Source organism: Agrilus planipennis, unplaced genomic scaffold (assembly GCF_000699045.2).
Source record: "Agrilus planipennis isolate EAB-ADULT unplaced genomic scaffold, Apla_2.0 scaffold101, whole genome shotgun sequence".
NCBI lineage: Eukaryota > Metazoa > Arthropoda > Insecta > Coleoptera > Buprestidae > Agrilus > Agrilus planipennis.
This window is the reverse complement of record NW_020438899.1, coordinates 928,687-939,605: the sequence shown is the minus strand read 5'-3', so window position 1 is coordinate 939,605 and position 10,919 is coordinate 928,687. Positions and strand designations below refer to the sequence as shown.

General features: G+C 33.8%; 1 protein-coding gene across 1 annotated transcript in view; it reads left to right on the top strand.

The window, feature by feature from the left end:
* The first annotated feature begins 3,705 nt into the window (after nucleotides 1–3,705).
* LOC108735595 (transient receptor potential cation channel subfamily A member 1) overlaps nucleotides 3,706–10,919 on the top strand; it is a 124,085-nt gene continuing 116,871 nt past the window's right edge. The window contains exon 1 of the mRNA XM_018467608.1: nucleotides 3,706–3,848. The gene's annotated coding sequence lies outside the window, so the exon portion shown is untranslated. The remainder of the gene's footprint in view (nucleotides 3,849–10,919) is intronic.

Sequence of the window (10,919 nt, the reverse complement as noted above, 5' to 3'; positions counted from 1 at the left end):
CAATACTCCAGTGGACGCCGTGGACTCTTTCATCAATGGATTGAGGAATTACTGCATATATGTAACAGCAACTTCGGCCAGACAGGCAGCACATTATCTCGAACACTGAAATGTGGGGTCGCAGGCAGGCTTCCGTGAGGCGAGACGAAATCAGCGAGATACATGAGGGACTGGATGGACTAAATTACGAATAGAATAGCTGGAATAGATTTTTCGCCGAAATCAGTAAAGGGTGACAACTGTGAGAATTCGGGCCATGCAAGAAGCGCTTACAGAAAAAAGAAGCTACTGTTGAGCGCGTGCCCTGCACACGGGAGCATGATTTTAACGAAGAACTAGCAAAAAATGGTTGTAAGCACGCCAAAACTTCGCCTCTAAGGTCATGTTCTGAAAATCACAGGCTCGGTAAACATGTTGGAAAACGTGAGGTAGTGGTTGGAAGGATAACAATGACGGTTGAGTAGTGGCAGACTGACAACATCAAGGCAAAAATGAAAACATGAAGGAAAACGACCGGTTTAACAAGAAATTGTTGCTGAATCTATAGAAATAAAATTGTTATAGATTCGGAGTACCAATGGAGCTCCATTCTAGCAATGGCCGAAACTTTGTATCCGCCGTGTATTTCAGGACATTTGTACGACATTTACCATTCATAAAGCCTGGACTTCATCTTCACCACCATTCAGAGACATTGGGATCGTGAAAGACTCCAGGGTCTATTTGCTGTCCCGAAAGTATACTCGTTGGCTCATTGTCTAAGCCGTCTAAGCCTTATGAGCCACAGGATAGTTGTGTTCTTTAAAAAGAAGTCTGGCCTGCTATAGGAGCCGACACTCCAACTCAAAGATGGAAGAAATATGCTAAATTTACCGGATAAGTTAGAAGGTGGTACAAACCATATTAGAGGTTTTGTTCCGATACACATGCAACTGTGGATTCCTACATCCACATAACGTCTAGACGCAAATAGACTTAAAGCTACAAGAGATGCTCCTTCGAAGGTAGGAACGATCATCGCTGAGAAGTGGGCAATATTACCTACAAGCAGGTATGCAAGAATAAATACATTGTTTGATGAACATAAACCCTTTTAGAAAAGCCGACGAATGTACTAAATTATTCAGGAATTATATATTTGCTCGTAAAACTTTTCCAAAAAATTCGCTATTATAAATAGGCTTCTGGGTGACAGCCGAAATTAGTAAGTAGATAAATAAGTAAATACAGTGTGATATAAATAAGTAGTAGTTAATGTTATAAATGTCGTAATGTGTGTTGAAGTTGCTTAATAATATTTTACTAGCAGGAGTGGCGAGCTTCTTCAGAGATTCTTCCATCTCCGATGTTGAAACCCTTGATGCGGACTGGCGATTTCCCCTACACAAGTTGCAGTTATGCTGGCAGGTAGGGGGCGGGACTTGATCCGGATCAGTAAATCGTGACATGACGATAGATGTCATTCGAGTATTCCTGAGGATCGGGTTCCAGATCTAGTTCAGTTTGAGGGTCTCTTCTTTCTTTATGAAATTCTGCGGGTGTTTTCAGATCAATTTGCAGTTCTCAAGGAGTATTTTGTGATCGCCGTTGCTCAGTGCATGCTCGGCCACAGCCGAGTATTCAGTGTGTCCTAGTCGGCAGTTTGCTTTGTGCTCCTTGAGTCTCGCTCCCATTGATCACTTAATGGTTCCCATATAGAATTCAAAAGCTATATGATATGAGTTCGGTTTGCCCGGTTGAAGCCCTTTGCTTTGCGAGCTGTGGTCAATTTACCTTGAATACCATCCCAAGTTAATTTCCATGTCAAGTAGTATTCTCTATTTACCTATATTCTGGAACTTCTGTGTGCATTATCATTGGTATTCTTGTATATGTGATGTTATGCTTATTATTATGGTCAAAAAACTAATTCTGTTCCGATAGTTCCTCAATAAGGTCATCGTTTTCAGTGTAGTTTCTCTCCGCACATATTACTACAAGTTTTATTTTTATTACTTCCGCAGTATAGTTTTTATTTATAGCTTATTCTATTAATTTACTCAATCTTTCTGTGGATTCTTTGATGTTTGTTTGCATCAGTACATTTCCATTATTAAGTTCTTTTAATTTAATAATCCGTCACAGTATATCGCTTTTTCGTCTTCATCTACGTTTTTATTACACTTCCAGCAGGGCTGTGTGAGTACGTCACCACCTTCTTCCCACGATATTAATAAATCAATTTTATTTATTCCATATTTTATGTGATAGAAATTATTGTCTTTTTGATTTCAACGGTATTCCCTAAAATATATTAAATGAAGAAGGTTAGTGATTCACACGGCCTAGCTAGATATACACGCTTAGTAAAACAAAAAACTACAAAAGTTTCAGATACCACATCAAATACAGTAACAGTTGAAGAAGGAAAAGAATTAAATCAAATTCAACCGCTTAAGATCGTTCAATGATGTTGAGTTAATGTGTTTTTAAAATCGAATTTAAGGGATACAACCTTTATTTGTAACGGATTAATTTACAGTGATTTTAAGTGGATATAGCAACAAATTCAAGAGTTGTTACGGCAAATAATTCAAGACAAATTGAGGGTAAAAACGTATACTGTGTTTCACATTTTCAAAGACAGTTTTTATATTGATATCCATCATTCTATGCACTATTTTAACAAACTTCTACAAAAATACTAATTGTCGTCTTCCTATTTATCTTCTATTTACTATATTTATTGGAAAACCATAGTTAAAATATTGATATCATTATTTAAATAATTAACCCGAATAATTGAGCATACTAAATGGCACTACTGTCATGCACATAGCGAATACTGGCTTGGCTGCAACACTGTTAGTCATCTAAAATCGTTGCTTTGTTGCAAGCAAATGTTTGTGTTTAGTGGAGCAGGCACAGAGGTTCTCAGATCCAATTTTGTCAGCGTAGAGTGTGGTGTAATATTATATTAATAAGTTTTAATAACTACATTAAAAAACTACATAAATATCTATTTTCTTTCTATTCTGCACCTCTGCCACGCCTTTACAAACCCGCATTTACACGTAGATATATTGCAAAAAACTATTATCCCATAAGATTGCTTATTACCTTATTTATGTAAAATGAAACAGTTATTGTTAATTTCAGACTACCGTTGGTATTCTTTTATTGCACATGTTTACTACATTTGATTATTTAGTGAAACTAAAATACTAATTATTCTTAAAAACTTATAATTTTTTCGAATACGCTACTTTAAAAATGCATATGCAGTACTAAAATACATTTGAGTGTGAGCGAAAAGCAAATGGTGGCTGTCAAATAAGCATCCCTACGAAATATTATATTTTTCCTATGAAGGAATAATTATTATTAGTTTTTCGACCCTAAAATAATAATGCACTTATGGTATACTAAATGCACAACCAGTAAGGTAAATTAATTCATATAAAGTCGATCATTGTCATCGTTACTCTAATATTATTCTAAAACATATGAAACAATATTGAAAAGTTTATTCAAACCTTCTATTTTGGGTAATGACAGCATTTGAATGAAGTCGAAAATAGATACGTAATTACTGAAAACAGTTCTATCATTATGAATTTCTAAAAAGCAACTCCATAGTTTATATGAATTGCATGTAGCGTACTCCTCTTTTTGTTTCGCGTATCCACTTTATACGCATCAGTTTCGGTGAATGTGTAGGGAGAGGATTATTCGGTATATTCCAGGACGCCTCTTTTCTCATTCGTTGGCCGAACTTATTCCGCGAAAGTTCGAGTTACGTTAAAATCGTTCGCTGTTTTCGGTTGTTTTTACATAAGTAATCGTTATTAAGGGACTACAAAACAAAGGTAAGTTACATGTTTATGCGCATACTATACATAGATTTAATTCAAAAATTAATATTTAAGCAATACTTAATGAACTTGATATACTTTCGAATTTGGTTTTTATACACATAAACAAGACATTAGCAAAGAGTTAATAAAAAGAATAAAAAATATAAATTACAAATTTTTAGTCATCACAATTGACTTACGCTTCTATTTACAATTATTCTCTTAAACAAAAAATATTTCAATATTTAATATAAAGCCCTTTATTGTGAAATTTTAAGAAGGATATACTTACGTATTGCGTATAAACTCAGATATTGCTTTCTATACTTTATGAAAAAAAAAAGCCATTCTTTGTTCGCAAAGCTTTTCTTTCAACAAAGGTAATAACATTATGTATCGTTATTGTTTCCTTTCATGTTTCCGCAATAAGTGCGCTTTACACTACCCCTTAAACATGCATAAAGTAGGAGAAATATAAAACTTTCGGTTTGAGAAATTAGTATAAAATAGCCTTTATTTTTCGTAGCATTCACATTTCATGCGGCTGAAGTTTCTAGCGTTGTTCGAAAAAATTTAATTAAAAAAAGAACAGACGCGTCCATTAGTTGACGCAAATTACATCTAAAACAGACTCATTAAAGGTTTGTTCTAAGGTTTCTCCGACTATTACTTCATCCTTGCTTTAGTTTATACATATATACAAAGAAAATTCAATGCTATACAAAACAAAATAAATTGATTACTCAAAATAACTTTTGCCTGTTTTAAAACAATTCCCTTGTTGTATTCTAATTAATAACCAAAAATCGAATAAATAGAAAGTACCTTTGTAATTTTAATTTTAACAACAACAATAGTGACAATGGAAGGTACAAAACAACCAATAAACTGTCAATAACATTTTTATTAATTTAAACACAAAACAATAGCGTAATAGTTTTATTGTTATACAAAATGAAAATTGACTTTCCGCCATGAAAGAAACCAAATTATTTTTTGATACTGGTAATACGAATAAGTTGCATCGAAAATTGTGTACTAACAAGTATTAATAGTTTATGAATGCTCTTAAATAATGTTTTACATGAAATTGTGTGTTGTTTTTAAAGTTTTGTTTTTATTTTGTGACTTTTTAAGGGATTCCCGATAAATGTCCAAGCAATTCACAAAATCACGAATTCTCTAAAATTATTTGGGTAAGGACGTCATGCTAATAATTATTACGTTACGTACCACTTTTCTTTCGTTTATTAGTTGTCGATTCTATCAAATACACACTAATTTCACTTAAATTTGCCTGTTTCATGGAATAAGGAACAATCGCGCAGTTGTACTTCAATCACCATTTTACATATTTAGTTTTTTTTTGTAAGTCCACATTCCTATAAACAAAAATAAAGACATGACCACTCAATTCGTTTGTGTTGCCTTTTCCTACCACGTCATTATGATCTTAAGCAACCAAATAAAAACATTCTTTAGATAAGTTGGGTTAGGTTAGTGAATGTTGTCGTGGTCATGCTGTTAAAGAAACCTGTTTGATATTATATTTTATGTAATAATTGTAACTTTTTAAGCCTTGTCACAAACCTAGTATGTCTTTACAAATAAAAGGTCCAAACATTAATATCATAACCAGGAACGTCACTTAATTTCAGTAGTACATGCGCCGTAGAATAAAACATTCTTATCGATTTTAAGATATAATTTTTAGTTTAATATTTGGAATGGACATTTGAAATTCTGTAGTAAGATATACAAAACTTTGATCTAAAGCCAGACGAAGGCCATTTTTTAATGTTTTAATTTCTATTGAAAGTATGTGTCCTATAAAAAGCATCCACTTTAAGCACTTGTAAAAACTCCGGATTCCCCTTACGCTGCGTATCCCTTAGAAACTTGCACTACAGAAACCCTTTAAATTTTGTAGAGTTAGGATTTTTTTATATTTATAAGTATCTATTTATTTAGAATACTATGTTTTGTACTACAATTTTAAATTTCTGTTTGAGCAACAATAATTAACTTGTATTATTTATTATTTTGAAATTCTGTTAAGAATTTCACAGCCATCTTGGTAAAAAATTGAACGATTTTAGTTGCTTTCACAATAATTTAAAAATTAGAGATGGATATAGGGAACCACAGTACCATTCCAAAGAATATAAAATTCTGCATAGATCAATCGGAAGACATACAGGGTGTTCCATTAAAAAAAATGGACCTACGATTGTTTGAAGTTGACCAAATCCGTCATTAAAGATTTAACACCCTGTATATAATTAACCCACAATTGTACCTAACTTTTAGTTGCGCAATAATTTAGTTGCGATAATTCCAGGTATGGATTAGTGTACCCGCGTCCAATACAATTATTTTGCAATTAAATCGTTTCTGTTATCTATCTATGATTGCATCTAGTTACGCAATCGTCGTGTGATGCATATGACAGAATGTAAAGCGTCCAGCTTCTTTCTCAATTGCTATCTATACAACTGCATGTTTGATTGTGGTTTTCACATAATGACAGTAGATGCCGCATAGGTTAGAATTTATAGAACTTATTCTACTAATCCTATTAGATTACTTATTTACTAATCCGGTTAGATTACTTATTTACTAATCTTATTATCGGATTGGCATGAAGCTTGATGGGTAGATGTTTGTGCCCTTAGTTACTGTACATGTAGACTTTTCTTCTCAGATAAAAATGTTTAGACTCATTTCAAGCGGTTAGAGATATGCCTCTTTCGTTTACTTGGATGCGCCGTGAAAAAATTCCAATTTCAATCATATTTTATCTCATTCAAACTATTTCTGTTTTGCTCACACCTAGTGTGTATTATTTCTATTCGCGCCGCTTGCCTCAAGGTAACCACTCTATTTCTTTGAAATAAATTGTTTGATTCTCGTTTTATTATGTTCATTAGTATCGCGCGTGGTCGAAATTTGATCAATTTATTTTATCTAGTACGTATCAATAAAGAAAAACCAATAGCATCGACTGGAAGGCGGGCATTCTTCCACTGAACAACTGATGCATGTTCTGATATTCTTTAAATGAAGGTGTCATCAGTGTAATTACAAACTAATTTAAATCAAATTTTACCTAGTATGACATAGAACCTACCTTATTTCGAATCTCTTCTTTGAAATTTAGGCGCATAGTAAAAAGAAAGAGTACCAGAAGTTATATACCTATATAAAATTTTATTTAAACCATGGTGTGATGTGATTTCATGCTATTCAAGCCGTGAATAAAGGCTAGTTTAGTGATCATCATCATAAGATCGTCAGTCCTAAGATGGTTTGGATACGCACCTCCACTCCTTCCTATTCTGAGCTAATCTTTGCATTTCCCTAAAATTAGAACAACCCACATCCTTAACTATTTGCGAGCAGTAATCTAATCTGGGTCTACCTCTACCCCTCCTAACTCTCGTTTGTGCCTCTACTATGTCTCTGACTAGACCTTCATGCCTGAGAAGGTGTCCAACCAACCTATCTCGCCTATTTCTTATTGACTTCCATACAGTCCTCTATTCTCCTATTCTTTCTAATACCTCTTCATTTCTAACCTTCTCTATCAACGGTATCCTCATAATTCGCCGGTAACACCACATTTGGAAGGCTTATAATCTATTCCTTTCCATCGTCCATGTTTCACACACGTCTAGCGCCGCCCTCCAAACATACACCTTTAACAATCTCTTTCGAATTTCTACATTAATCGTTCGTGTGTATAGAAGTGACTTCTTTTTATTGAAGGCGACTCGACCCTGCGCTATTCTATGCTTTTTAATGATATAATTGAAAAATCACACAGAGATTTCTTAAACCTCCGTACAATTTGTGGAATCACCCCTCTCTATTAGATCTGTTTTCTTGTATATAAGCTAATAAACATTTCTTTGTTTGTTTCATTTTGCATGCATCATAAAGCTCACGACGTGACTAAGTCAGTAAAGTTCAGCTTTTCAGTAGACGATATTGCACCCCATGTAGGGTCAACAAAGCTTTCATAAAAAATCTATTGAAGATAGTAATACAACTTTATTCGATTTTACATAATAACTATCCGTCATTTGAAAGCATCTACCATATTGAATTGTAATTACAAAGAGCACATGATGCATTGTCATCTGATACGAACATTTTCTATTTATTTTAATTCTAATTTGTTAAAAAGAGATGCCACGTAGGAATTGCAAGGAAAATTAATAAAGAAAAAGGAATAACATTACACCAGTTAATGTATCACAGAAAGAGATGCAGACAAGCAAAATTTGAGCACTTTAAAGAAAGTTCAACATGATCCGGAATTTAGGAAAGTTATTACGCTTGTTTACAGATATAATTCCAGGCAGTTATAAAGCCGACCCTGATCTTTTGCCTACCTAAGTAGCATGTAACCCCTCACTGCTTAGTATTATTCGGTTATCTCTTTTCACTTTGTCTGTACTACTCATGAAGTATTTTCTAACTTAACAAGGTCGTATCCAAAACGCAGCAAATGACTACAATCGCAAGTGGAAACAAGAAAGAAGATACGTTCATTCTCACCGATTGCTTATTGCGGACTTTGCCAATTTTGATCGTCACATCTATATCAATTTTTCGCCATTCTTAATTTGAAGAAAGTCTCTTTTATGGTCATTCCTGAGCTGAAGAAGTGGAAAAGTTAGACTACACCCATCTTTCAAGGTCATTGTTCATCTGATTTTTACTTGGGTCAATAATTTATTGGGACTGTCTAACGAGCGCTAATAAAAACTAGCTGGAATTAAATGTAGAGGTAGCTAGATTAGATTACTGTTCGCAAATAGTGAAGGATCTGGGTTGTTCTAGTTTAAGGAAATGTGAAGATTAGCTTAGAATAGGAAAGAGTAGGAAGTCCGGGAGAGTTGAACCACTTTTAATATAAATATCATAATTACTTGTTTATTGGGTTTAGAGAATCGATTATACACTTATGCGATGCCTTACTTTAGTAGGTACATTTGTGCTTAATTGTATTGCTAATAAATGCGCAGGTAAAATTTTATTAGCATTTTACAAAAAAAATGAGAGATGAGTCAAGTCTCCCCACCAGCAGAGACACTTGAACCGGGGAATGGGGAGAGTTGACCATATTATTTGTGTGGAAAAAAAAACATTTTCAGGTTCAATCATAGTTTTATTATCTTATCTTATACAATAATTAACTTGTTTTTAACACTGCCATCAAAGAAAATGTAATTAACATAACAAATTTTTGTAAAATTGTTCCAAAATAAACAAAATTGCAATAGTAACGTTTCATATAAACAATAAAACATTACTTATTTACTAATCCGGTTAGATTACTTATTTACTAATCTTATTATCGGATTGGCATGAAGCTTGATGGGTAGATGTTTGTGCCCTTAGTTACTGTACATGTAGACTTTTCTTCTCAGATAAAAATGTTTAGACTCATTTCAAGCGGTTAGAGATATGCCTCTTTCGTTTACTTGGATGCGCCGTGAAAAAATTCCAATTTCAATCATATTTTATCTCATTCAAACTATTTCTGTTTTGCTCACACCTAGTGTGTATTATTTCTATTCGCGCCGCTTGCCTCAAGGTAACCACTCTATTTCTTTGAAATAAATTGTTTGATTCTCGTTTTATTATGTTCATTAGTATCGCGCGTGGTCGAAATTTGATCAATTTATTTTATCTAGTACGTATCAATAAAGAAAAACCAATAGCATCGACTGGAAGGCGGGCATTCTTCCACTGAACAACTGATGCATGTTCTGATATTCTTTAAATGAAGGTGTCATCAGTGTAATTACAAACTAATTTAAATCAAATTTTACCTAGTATGACATAGAACCTACCTTATTTCGAATCTCTTCTTTGAAATTTAGGCGCATAGTAAAAAGAAAGAGTACCAGAAGTTATATACCTATATAAAATTTTATTTAAACCATGGTGTGATGTGATTTCATGCTATTCAAGCCGTGAATAAAGGCTAGTTTAGTGATCATCATCATAAGATCGTCAGTCCTAAGATGGTTTGGATACGCACCTCCACTCCTTCCTATTCTGAGCTAATCTTTGCATTTCCCTAAAATTAGAACAACCCACATCCTTAACTATTTGCGAGCAGTAATCTAATCTGGGTCTACCTCTACCCCTCCTAACTCTCGTTTGTGCCTCTACTATGTCTCTGACTAGACCTTCATGCCTGAGAAGGTGTCCAACCAACCTATCTCGCCTATTTCTTATTGACTTCCATACAGTCCTCTATTCTCCTATTCTTTCTAATACCTCTTCATTTCTAACCTTCTCTATCCACGTTATCCTCATAATTCGCCGGTAACACCACATTTGGAAGGCTTATAATCTATTCCTTTCCATCGTCCATGTTTCACACACGTCTAGCGCCGCCCTCCAAACATACACCTTTAACAATCTCTTTCGAATTTCTACATTAATCGTTCGTGTGTATAGAAGTGACTTCTTTTTATTGAAGGCGACTCGACCCTGCGCTATTCTATGCTTTTTAATGATATAATTGAAAAATCACACAGAGATTTCTTAAACCTCCGTACAATTTGTGGAATCACCCCTCTCTATTAGATCTGTTTTCTTGTATATAAGCTAATAAACATTTCTTTGTTTGTTTCATTTTGCATGCATCATAAAGCTCACGACGTGACTAAGTCAGTAAAGTTCAGCTTTTCAGTAGACGATATTGCACCCCATGTAGGGTCAACAAAGCTTTCATAAAAAATCTATTGAAGATAGTAATACAACTTTATTCGATTTTACATAATAACTATCCGTCATTTGAAAGCATCTACCATATTGAATTGTAATTACAAAGAGCACATGATGCATTGTCATCTGATACGAACATTTTCTATTTATTTTAATTCTAATTTGTTAAAAAGAGATGCCACGTAGGAATTGCAAGGAAAATTAATAAAGAAAAAGGAATAACATTACACCAGTTAATGTATCACAGAAAGAGATGCAGACAAGCAAAATTTGAGCACTTTAAAGAAAGTTCAACATGATCCGGAATTTAGGAAAGTTATTACGCTTGTTTAC